This window comes from Solanum stenotomum, chromosome 2, assembly GCF_019186545.1.
Source record: "Solanum stenotomum isolate F172 chromosome 2, ASM1918654v1, whole genome shotgun sequence".
Lineage (NCBI taxonomy): Eukaryota > Viridiplantae > Streptophyta > Magnoliopsida > Solanales > Solanaceae > Solanum > Solanum stenotomum.
Window position 1 is genome coordinate 69272808 of NC_064283.1, and position 12096 is coordinate 69284903.

The 12096-nt window shown below is 32.7% G+C and overlaps 1 protein-coding gene across 2 annotated transcripts in view; it reads right to left on the reverse strand.

Annotated features, from left to right (window-relative positions):
* The window catches only part of LOC125855511 (zeatin O-glucosyltransferase-like), a 151539-nt gene that overhangs the window by 90326 nt on the left and 49117 nt on the right, over positions 1–12096 (reverse strand). The window lies entirely within an intron of this gene.

Below are 12096 nucleotides of genomic sequence, written 5' to 3' on the forward strand. Positions count from 1 at the left end.
CATTTCTAGCTTCCCCTTTAAAGATATCTCCTCTATTGGCATCTCTCAGCACCCATATAAACCTCTGTTTACTCTGCTCTAATCCCATCGCGAGCTCCTTGATTTGTCTATCAGAAAATGAATTTATTGTTCCAAAAGATACATAAAGAACTGATCTTGGAGGTTGTTTGTTAAGCCAATCCAAACATATATTCTCCCTATTCGAGATATAATCGAGTTTAGTAGGCAGAATAGGTCCAATTGTCCATTGTTTCTTGTTCAGACTAATTTCTGCTTGTTCCATCAAATCAATATACTTGCTTTCAATTACTTTACTTGTATTATGGATATCACCTGATCTAATATCCATATATGGATGTTGAGAATCTGATAAGTCCATAGCTTCATCTGTTGTAACTCCTTCAAAGGAGTATAGCTTTTTAAGCAATTCTTCTTCATCTTGGCCAGAAATCTTTAAAATTAAGCACATCATAATATAGCAAGAGAAAACTGAAATGCAGTTAAATATATAGGATTCAGCATTGGGCAAAGAAGAAACATCTTGTACATTATAAGACATCATAGGTTCATGAACAACAACGACTCGTCTTACTTTTGATGAAATATCGCGTATGAAAGAAGCAATGGGATCGCGAAGAAGCATAGAAACATCCCATACTGTCTCAAGATTTGATGAGGCAATTAGTTCAGGATTTGGAAGGTCATGGAAGTGAATTTTGGCTATGTTTGAAGGATTTAACGCCTTAGCTCGAATCTTGGCTTGATGATTATGTGTTGCCAAACCAACATAATAGATAGGAAGATGATAGGAGGAGATTAAACATGAAAGTTGGAGAAGTTGGTTAAGATGGGCTTGAGATGGAAATGGAACCATAACTATAGCTACTTCATCTTGTTTCAGTTTGCTAAATTCATGATTTTCTACTTGTGTCATGGCTAGAAGCAGGGCTATCAATATTCAATCTACAAGGTAAACAACTTTGAAGTTTGTTCAATCTTTTGTAGAAGATGTTGTTGAAGTGAGTGTGTATATATATACTAGTGGTTAAAGGCGTCGTAAAATTCTTTGAGGTTCTGTGTTCAAGTCCTACCAGCTTCATAATTATATTCATTTTCTTACTACAATCGTCGACACCCTTAATAATAATTTTGGGTCTGCTACTGTGTGTATGTATGTAAGAGGTTGTCTCAATTTATGTGGCGTTTTTTATTTTTCGAGAGAAAATTTGCATTTTTCAAAATTTTTGAAATGAAATTTATATATTTGTAAATTACATAAAAAGTACTATAAGTCACAATAATTGATAAATTAAAATAATTAAAAGATAAATGAAAAATTTACCGTCAAAAATAGATTTGTTTGAATCTCGAAATTCGAAAAATGTCACATAAATTAAGACGGAAGGAGTATTATTTTTGAATTATTGGATTTAAGGTTATACAAGATACTCCGTACTACTACAAAGATTTGGAGATATGGCAAAAAAAAATATGTGGTGCACATGTTTTGGAGTTCTGCATGAATGTTCACATGAAAAGACCTAAAAGCTTGTTTTAGCAAAATATCTCATTTAAAAAGTTGATTGACTTTTTTGTCCTTTTTAAGTTCAAAATTTTCCTCCATATGAAAAATTACTACAAGATATAAATGTAATTTTATATTACGATTAAACATAACATTTTTCTATTAGGACTAAATTCATTGCAGAATACATATTATCCTACTAATAATAGGATCATAACATTAAATCTATTTCAAGCAAATTAAAAATAGGAAATTGCTACAAGTTTAATATTTATTTCAATCAATTTTCACACACCTCATTGATAAATGACTGATAAACAAATGCGTATTCAGGATTTATAGATAATGGGGGCACTATTACAAAAAGGTGGATCTAAGACATAAGTTTGATCGGTTAGATTCTTTTTATTGAAAACCAATAAAATTTTAAAATCATAGATCCAAAATTAACTTTTATTTATCCAAACCGGTTACAAAATCTTAGAAAGAAAACTAAAACAAGATAGATAAAAGATTCAAATTTCTAACCTCACCTAGAGAGGTGCACCTAATCATCATCGTACTATATTATATAATACTTCGAGTCTAAGTTCACACATTTATATTTAAATATTTTAAAAAATTATAACACTATTATATACGATTTTAGAAGGGGACCATGGATTCACGTGAACCCGATGACCCCTCCTTTTATACGCCCCTGCTGATAAATTGTTACACGTTTAATATTTATTTCAATCAGCAATTCAGCATCATTAATAATTTGGTGGCACGTCAATTCTACTTTATTATTATTTGGATTTGTATAAAGCTGTTTGTGGGGACATTGTCATATGGACCAGTAAAGCTGACACATTCTAATTTTGTTTTGTTTTATTTTTATTATATATAGTATTAAAATTGATATAGAAACACGCAATCTCTATATTAAATCAAAATAATTATGAATAAGAAAATATTGCTAAAAAAGAAAACCAGACAATTAATACGAAAATCAACACACAAGAATAATTTTAAAAAATATTGTAACAATGACATATGGTAACAAATATCGAAGAGCAAAACTAATACTACGACATACATGCATGGTGCTTTGGACTATCACCAAGCCTAATCTCATGTTGAAAATTAAGCATAAAAATTTCAACTATAGTAAAATCTCACTAAATTAATACTCGGTTAATTAATAATTTGTCTAAGATAATAATTTCCTATGATCTCGACTTGGGCCAATGAAAAAAATCACTCATTTCGATAACATAATAAGATAATAAATTTTTCAAAAGATCCCTATATAAATATATAGTCCCATTAATATTATAAATTAATAATTCTTTAAAAGTATAAATATATCAAAGAAAATTCAGTGAAATATGATTCTATTTTGTTTTATTTTTTGTTAAAATTTAAATCTAGTTGAAGCTCATCTCTAACTTTTCTTATTGCATCCAAATATTTCGGTGTTGTCTTTTCTAATTATACGATAAAATTATGAAGAGTTCTAGATGCAAGTGTTTCCTTACGCGTAGCGAGTTGCAAATGTATTGTATTATCTTCAACTTTATCATCAACATTGTTTTTCCAATGATATCAATAATTTGTCCTAGGGAAAAGGCATAAATTCCCCCTCAAACTTTGGAAAATTTTATTCTGGACGAGGCACACATACTGTCAATAGTGTGAGGCCTCATTTGGCTGCCACACGTATACTGTGGGACCCATATGTACTTATTTCCCTACTTTTTCTTTTCTAATTTTAATCTTTTCTTTTACTTTTTCTTTCTTACTTGCATTTTCCTTTTTGCTTCTCAATTCTTAGCGTAAATTTTATTTTTTATTTTTTATTTTAATAAAGAAATTTTGGAAACTCACACACGGTATCTATTATATATTTTATATCTCTATTACTATTTATTTGAGGGGAAATTAAAGTAATCTGTCGAAAAAATAAAATTTACTTATTTTTGGATGAATTCAAGAAAATTGAGGATAGTGAAATTGAATTTTTTTTTTTAGTGAAAATTCATGTAATCAACCCACTGAACTAATTAGTTTATGCTTTTCTTTTTTTACGTACTGAATTTTGATTTAAATTTACGATCATTATATAAGTTTTTAGTTTATTATTTGAATATTATTTTTTCTATTCTATATTATTTATTTTACTATAATAAATAGTTGTTTGAAATATATTTTTTAGTTTATAAAATCAAGATATAAGTAGTTTTTTTAATCCTAACAATTAATTTTTTTATAATTATAAATAAATTTTGTAAAATTGCAAAAATTCTTTTAACGAATAAATTATTAAAAATATTATTTATATTTATAATTTCTTTAAGAACATGTAAGAAAAGTAGATAAGCAAAATATTTATTAAATTTCACCTATCTTGATTTTTAAGAATAAAAATATGGTATAAATTGACGAAAATAATATGTATTTATGTTGGTGTTTATGGATGTTTTTCGTTTTTAAATTTCATGACAATAGTATCAAAACATATGTAATTGTTTTTCAAGATCATTGATGTTATTTCCGTTTTAGTTACTTATTGAAGAGTATTTGTGGATTGAAGTGTTTTTGGATTATGAAATTGTTGAGAGAAAAATAAAAGAACATACTAAATTTATACCTTCTCTATTTTTCATATTAATGATCTACTTTTTCTTTAACAAATTTCTTAAGAAAAAACAAATAAAATATGTACCTTAATTTTCTTTGGTAACTTTATAAATTTTATTTATACTTTCAAAAATAATTAATTGTTATAATAAAATAGAAAAATTTTAATTAATCATATCTTTGTAAATTAAAAAATAATTTTATATAACTATTTTTAATAATATAAATAATTAATATGAGATGGAAAAACAATATAAAAATGTAATAAATAGAATGTGTCAAGAAATTTTTTTTGAATTTCATATTTTTCATGAATAAAGTTATTTAAAGTATGAAAGTATAAAATTTGGAACAATTGTTTTATAAAAGAAACAAGGAAAAAAGAGAGTAAAAGAAGTAAGAAAGGGATATCTTTGTCTTTGCCTTTTATATTTTGAACCTCTTAATCAAAATCTCGATTTGGCTTAACACTATATTTTTATCAAAAAAGAAAGTAAGAAAGGGAAAAAACGTTAAAAGGAAGAGAGAGAAAGAGGAGTGTCCCCTTTTTCTGAAAGTGATCCACTTGACAAAATATAAATGGGCCTCATACAACTCTTGTCTGCCACATCATACTTGTGCCTCATCCATGATAAAAAATTTCTCCAAACTTGTACTGAAAAGTCAGTTTCACACTTTAACTATTATGACGACCTATTACACACCCTTACTATTTAAAATTGAATTTAATACCACCTTGAGACGCATAACACCACTCTCAGTATGTGGTGTATTGCCATGTCAGCTCTACATTATAAATTATAATTTTTTATATTCTTTTTATTTTCTTTTCTTTATTAATTAACTTTTTTTTTGTTAAGTCTATTTTACACTAATTAATCCCTAACAAATTATTAAAATTCTCTAATAATTATATCTTCTTCCAATCTAAATCCTACCCACCTTTATCCCTAATCTGACTAGAATAATTATTCATTTGAAGTTATATCACAATTCTCTTTGTCTTCTCCGGCGAAGAACAATCAACCTACCACCACGACAAACCTACCTCCACAACGTCATTGAAGGTGTTTTGGCGAGCTCAAAGCTTCAACCATGGATCTAATGACGTTTCAATGAGCTTCATTTTTCAGATTCATGACGTTTGAGTAAGCTTTGTGCTTCCAAATCTGAACAACCAACAAATAAGGCAAGTGTGAGTGTGAATATGCACATACAAATATATGAATACACAAATGAAAAGAAATCAATTTTAACTGTAAAAAAAAAAAAAGGCAAGTGGGTGTCTGTATATGCATGCCTACAGGCTACAAATATATTTGGGGGTTTTAAGGTTGGAGGCTTTGCTTGTATTTTGCTGAAAATTTAAAAGGTGAAAGTGGAAAGATTAGGAGAACAAAGTCTTGAATTCCTAGAATCATTGTGAAATTTGAATTAAAAAATTATTTTTTCTAGGTATAATGATGAAATTGAGTGAAAGATTGTAGAAATGTGATAAGAAAATATGAAATTAAGTGACAAATTGAAAAATTGTGCAAAGAAAAAAAATAAAGAAGAAAAATTCTTAAGGAAAATAAGAGAAGAGGAACATGAAAAAGGAGAAAACAGGGGCTGGGATTAAAAAAAATTACTTTTTTGACTTTATTTTCAACCTATGAATTAAGGAAGCACACTATAATGTAATGAAATATAGCAGTGTACAATTTGCATCGTTGCATATTCTCATTTTTCTTTGTGTTATGTTGTTTCATATTCATACTCATAAGTATGCACATCTAGACACCTCAACTCATCAGTCGTCTCCTTTGTGTCAATTGTACATGCCAACTTACAAAATGATCATCTAAACTCTTTCAAGATTTATAGCATCACATTAGCATCGGGTGTTCACAAGACACAGTGGAGACAAGTTGTCAATTGAAGTGTTTAGATGTATACTCTCAAAGTCAAATTTGAGTATTTGTTTATGTATTATGCTTAACAGAAAACATTTCCCTGTTAGAACCAGATTAAGTTGTGCTCTTCAGTGAGAGAAATACAAAGAAATCATCTCACTGAGCCATAAAATTTTCAAATACTGAACATTCAAAGATCAAAGAAATATAAGGTAGCATATATTAGTCTGAGCCAAGAAGCTGATAAATAACAAGTTAAAAGTGTTGGGTATGTAGCAAGAGTTAATGGGAAATGGAGGGAATATGAAAAGAGAGGAACTTGGAAAGTTTGGAACTTGAAAAGTTGGGAACTTGAAGAGTTGGGAACTTGAAAAGTCCTCTTATGCTTTAGTGAAAAGGCATTTCTCCCTCATCGTCGGTGGAAAGAAAAATAGAAGGGTTTAAATATAAAAACACTCTTATAAATTGTTAAAAGGGTTGGAAAGAGGGACCCCCCTCGCGCCGTCGTCGTCGTCGCTCGGCTTTGGCTTCGGTTTTGGCTTCGGAGACAAAAACCTTTGTGGTTTTATACTTCTATTAAGTTTGCAATTTAAGTTATTGCTTACTGAGTCATTTGTATCAATTTCTGTTTTTTACAGATTCTGATTCTGAAATGGCAAATGATAATGTGACGGTGGTTGTTGCTACACCAACCCAAACTGTTGTACCACCAACAGAGAAACCGAGAAAATTCTCTGGTGTGAATTTCAAAGGATGGCAGCAACGGGTATTTTTTTAGCTTACCACTCTTGATCTGCAAAAAATTACCAATGAAGTAACTCCAGTGCCTGCTGTTGAAATGACAGACAGAGAAAAATTCATGATTATTGAAGCATAGAAACATGCAGATTCCTATGTAAGGGCTACATTTTGAGTGCTTTAGAGGATGACTTATATAATGTCTATAGTGCAATGACAACTTCGAAAGTATTGTGGGATGCACTTGAGAAGAAATATAAGACAGAAGATGCATGTTTGAAAAAGTTTGTGGTCACAAAGTTTTTAGACTATAAAATGTCAGATAGTAAAACTGTTGGATCACAAGTGCAGGAACTTCAACTTATTTTCCATGATCTAATTGTTGAGAATATGGTAGTAAATGAAGCTTTTCAAGTGGCTTCAATGATTGAGAAGTTGCCTCCTTCGTGGAACGATTTCAAGAATTATCTAAAGCACAAACGTAAGGAAATGAAACTTGAAGATCTTGTGATTCGGCTCAAGATTGAGGAAGATAACAAGACCAGCGAAAAGAAGTCTCGTAAGAGTTTGACAATAATTGGAGTTAATATTGTTGAAGAAGCTCCTACTAAATGCAAGAAGAGAAAAAAGTCCAACGGACAGAAGTCAGAATAGGCCAAGAAGAAATTCAAAGGCAATTGTTACAACTGTGGTAAGGCTGGTCACAAGTCTTCTGACTGTCGTGCTCCAAGAAAGGACAAAGACAAAGGCAAAAGTCAAGCAAACATTGTGGAAGAGATGGAAGATGTAGATGACTTATGTGCAATGATCTCGGAATGCAACTTAGTTGGAAATCCCAAGGAGTGGTTTCTGGACTCAAGTGCCACTCGACATATTTTCTCTACAAAAGAAGCCTTTGCAACGTACACTCCTGTTGAGTTCGACGAAGATTTATTCATGGGGAGCACAGCAACAACAAGGATTGCAGGAACTGGGAAAGTTATGTTGAAGATGACATCCGACAAGGTGTTGACTCTGAACAACGTGCTGTGTGTTCCTACTATTAGGAAGAATTTAGTTTTTGCTGCACTGCTCGTTAAAAACGGGTTTAAGTGTGTCCTAGTTAGTAACAAAGTTGTAATAAGTAAGAATGAGATGCTCTTAGGAAAGGGCTACCTCACTGAGGGCCTCTTCAAACTGAATGTAATGGTTATTGACAGTATTAATAAGGATTTTGCTTCTGTTTACTTATTGGAGTCAAATGATTTATGGCATGTCCGTTTGGGACATGTAAATTACAAAGCCTTGCGGAAATTGATTACTTTACAAGTATTGCCTGATTTCAAATGCGATAAATCGAAATGTGAAATTTGTGTAGAAAGTAAGTTTGTTAAACATTCTTATAAGTCTGTTGAAAGAAATTCGAAACCTTTAGACTTAATTCACACAGATATATGCGATATGAAGTCGACACCATCACGTGGTGGGAAAAAGTATTTTATAACTTTTATTGACGATTGCACTCGATTTTGTTATGTATATTTGCTTAATAGTAAGGATGAAGCAATTGATGCATTTAAGCAATACAAAAATGAAATGGAGAATCAATTGAATCTAAAGATAAAAATGATTCGGAGTGATAGGGGTGGAGAATACGAATCTCATTTTGCAGAGATATGTTTGTAATATGGTATTATTCATCAAACTACTACACCTTATACACCACAATCAAATGGTTTGGTGGAACAGAAGAATAGAACATTAAAGGAAATGATGAATGCCTTGATAATCAGTTCTGGTTCACCGCGAAACCTGTGGGGGGAAGCCATCTTTACGGCCAACAAAATACTTAATAGGGTACCCCGAGGCAAAATGCAATAGATTCCATATGAGTTATGGAAAGAAAGGAAACCCAACTTGAAATATTTCAAAGTGTGGGGGTGTCTAGCCAAGGTAGAGGTTCCTTTACCCAAGAGGGTGAAAATTGGACCCAAAAACAGTGGATTGTGTATTTATTGGATATGTTATGAACAATAAGGCCTGTCGATTTTTGGTTCTCAAATCTGATAATCCTGAAATTCATGTGAATACAATAATTGAGTCAGATAACGCTGAGTTCTTTGATCAAATCTGATAATCCGTATAAAACTGAATGTGAGTCGACAAGTGAAAGACCTAAATGACCACGGGAAGAGTCAACGGAAAATACACTACCTAATAAGGATCCTAGGCGTAGTAATCGCCAATGGAAATCCACTTCTTTCGGACCAGATTTTGTGGCATTCTTGCTTGAAAATGAGCCTCCAACATTTAAAGCAGCTATGTCTTCATCTGAGTCCATCTATTGGAAAGAAGCAGTCAATAGTGAGATCGAATCAATTTTAAGTAATCATACTTGGGAATTGGCTGATCTTCCTCCAGGAAATAAACCTTTAGGATCAAAGTGAATCTTCAATAGGAAAATGAAAGCCGATGGGTCTATTGACAAATATAAGGCTAGACTTGTAGTCAAAGGATACAGACAAAAGGAAGGTCTGCACTACTTTGATACATACTCTCCAGTAACAAGGATATCATCAATTAGGATGTTAATAGCACTAGCGGCAGTGCATGATCTTAAAATCCACCCTTAAATGGAGAGTTGGAGGAAGAAATTTACATGGAACAACCTGAAGGGTTTGTATTTCCTAGTAAAGAAAAGAAAGTTGTAACATCCGACAATTTAAAATGAACATGAAGAAGCTTGAAATTGGAAGTAGTCACTTTTGTAAAAAGTTCAGAATCTGGAAATTTGGCTAAGTCCAGAATCTGGATATTTGGCTAAATTCAAATCTGGAAATTTGGCTAAGTGTGGAAATCAGTGAGTTTTTGGCCAACTTTGAGAAGTCATAAATCCTATCTCAGGATGAGCTAGGAGTAGTTCCAGTTATGTTTGGAAAGCCCTTGGAACGATCTTTCCAACGCCACCGAGTTTGCTCGATTCCGAGTTCGTATGAGCGAGTTATGCCCTTTGAAAGTTGGGGCAGTTGGCAGGGAGTCTGTTCGAAAATTTAAGGGCATTTTGGTCTTTTCACAAATCAATTGTTTTGGTTATATTAAAGTGTTAGACTGATTTTAGATCAGTTTGTCTTATTTTTTTTAAAGAGTAAAGAGTTAGGGTTCTTGAGAGTGAAGAAGAGAAGAAGAGGAGAAGAAGAGGAGATCAACAAGTTTCCGTCATGGATTTTCGTTGGCGGTGATCCCTATCAAGGTATGTGAGTTCTTTGTGTGGGTTGATCCTTTCCCCCACACACCAAGCTCATTTTATGATTGAGAAAAGATTGGATTTGTTGTTGAAGTTGTTAGTTGTTGATGTTGTTAGTTGTGTTGTTGAAGTTATTGTTGGTTGTGGGACATGATTGGGTTGTGTTTTTGAGTTGAATCTCTGGTATGTTGAAGGATTTTATGATCCTTAGTGTTGGTTGGTTCATACCCCCACACACCAACTCGTTTTTAATTCCAAGAAAAGATTTATTTTGGTTGTTGAAGTTGTTGGTTGTGTTGTTGAAGTTCTTGCTGATTTGGGACAGGATCTGGTTGTGTTTTTGAGTGGAATCCACTGTATGTTGAGGGGCTTATGACCCCAAGTGTTTGGGAAAAGAACCTTTGAAGTTAAGAGGGTTTAGAGTTGGCAACATGAAGGAGAAAAGTCGGGCAGCTTGCCTGAAGCAAGTCTGCGTCACAGATTTGTTCCCTCTGTGAACAGAATCTGCTCTGCGCCGCGGACTCCACTGTTTTCAGAATTTAATTTTGTAATTCTTCTGAAGTTTAGTTGTTCTAAATTATTCCTAATCATCATGGGGTCCTTCCAAACACAAATTATTACCCTTGAATTCATAATCCAATTCAAGGAGAGTTAGTTCCAAGTCAAGTAAAGTTAGAAGTCAAGTGATGTTAAGAGTTAAGTTTAGAAGTGAAGTAAGTCAAAGCAAGTTTTTAAAGTTGTTCAAGAGTCTTTAGTGAATGTTTTAGCTTCATTTTTTAAGACTCGAGTTTCAAGTCAAGTCAAAAGTATTGAGTTTCAAGTCAAGTCAAAAGTTAAGAGTTTCATGTTAAGTTAAGAGTTTCACATCAAGCCAAGAGTTCAAGTAAAGTAAAGAGTTTAAAGTTGGATTCATTTCTCAAAGTTATTAGGGAACTATGTATTCCCAAAGAAGTTTTAAAGAAATGTTTTTACATTTAAACAAGGTTGGAAACTGAGATTTCCAAAAGAGCCTTCGGGCTAGTTTTTGAGTAATTATCTCATATCAGCAGGAAGACATATGTTTTAAAAACATAAGAGCCAGTACATTTTTGGGAGTAGTATCGAGCACCGAATTGGGGGAGCGTTCAAAGAACCCACAGCCCCCATAGAACCATGTTAGCCACCATGGGTAGAAAAGGATCATACTTTTTAGATGAATCCTTTTCAGATTAGACTAGTGGATCCATTAGGCAGTTCAGGTCTTATACCTTTGGGCGGGTATAAGATGCTCTGGCAGCGTGAGGTCGATCGCTGTATCATCACTATAGCTCTTATGTGATGGTTGTCGGTTAGAGAAACTCCCACAGCAGTTATTGTATTTTTATACACAGAAATTATTATATTTTATATACATCAGTTCAATTGTATTTCTATATACATCTCAGGCTTATTGTATCCTTGTATACACACAGAGTTTATAGCACGTTTTAAACAGTCTTTCTTTATATCGCACTTGTTTTAAATTGCCTTATATTGAAAGAAGTCAGTCAGGTTGAGTTGAGTTGAGCAAGGTAAACTTTTCAGTTTCTTCCAAATTTCTTTCTAGCCTATGTTGCTTAGTTTTCCAGCTCGCATACTCGTACATTCCATGTACTGATGCCAGTTGGCTTGCATCATCTTATGATGCAGATACAGGTACCCCGGATCAGCATCATGCACGTCGTTGATCCAGCTGAGCACTCCAGAGTCAGTGGTGAGCCTCCTTGCATTCTGGAGGACTCAATTATTTTGTGTTCTTAGTTTTTGTTTTATTAGGATGTTGCGGGGTCTGTCCCAACATCCATTTCAGTATTTTAGAGGCTTCATAGACAGACAGTCAGTCAGTTAGTTTTGAGTCTCTCATCTATGTATATATGTAAATATTCTATTTTGAGATTCGAGTTGCCTTTATGGCCATATTTTATAAGTTAAGTTGTTTTGTAATATTGCATTGCATTGAGTTATTCTGTTGGGTTAGGTTTTCACTGAGTTAAGAAAACTAGGCCAAGGGTTCTCTTGGGGTCAGAAATGGTCTCCGGGTGCTGGTCCCGCCCAAGGTGTAGGCTCGGGGC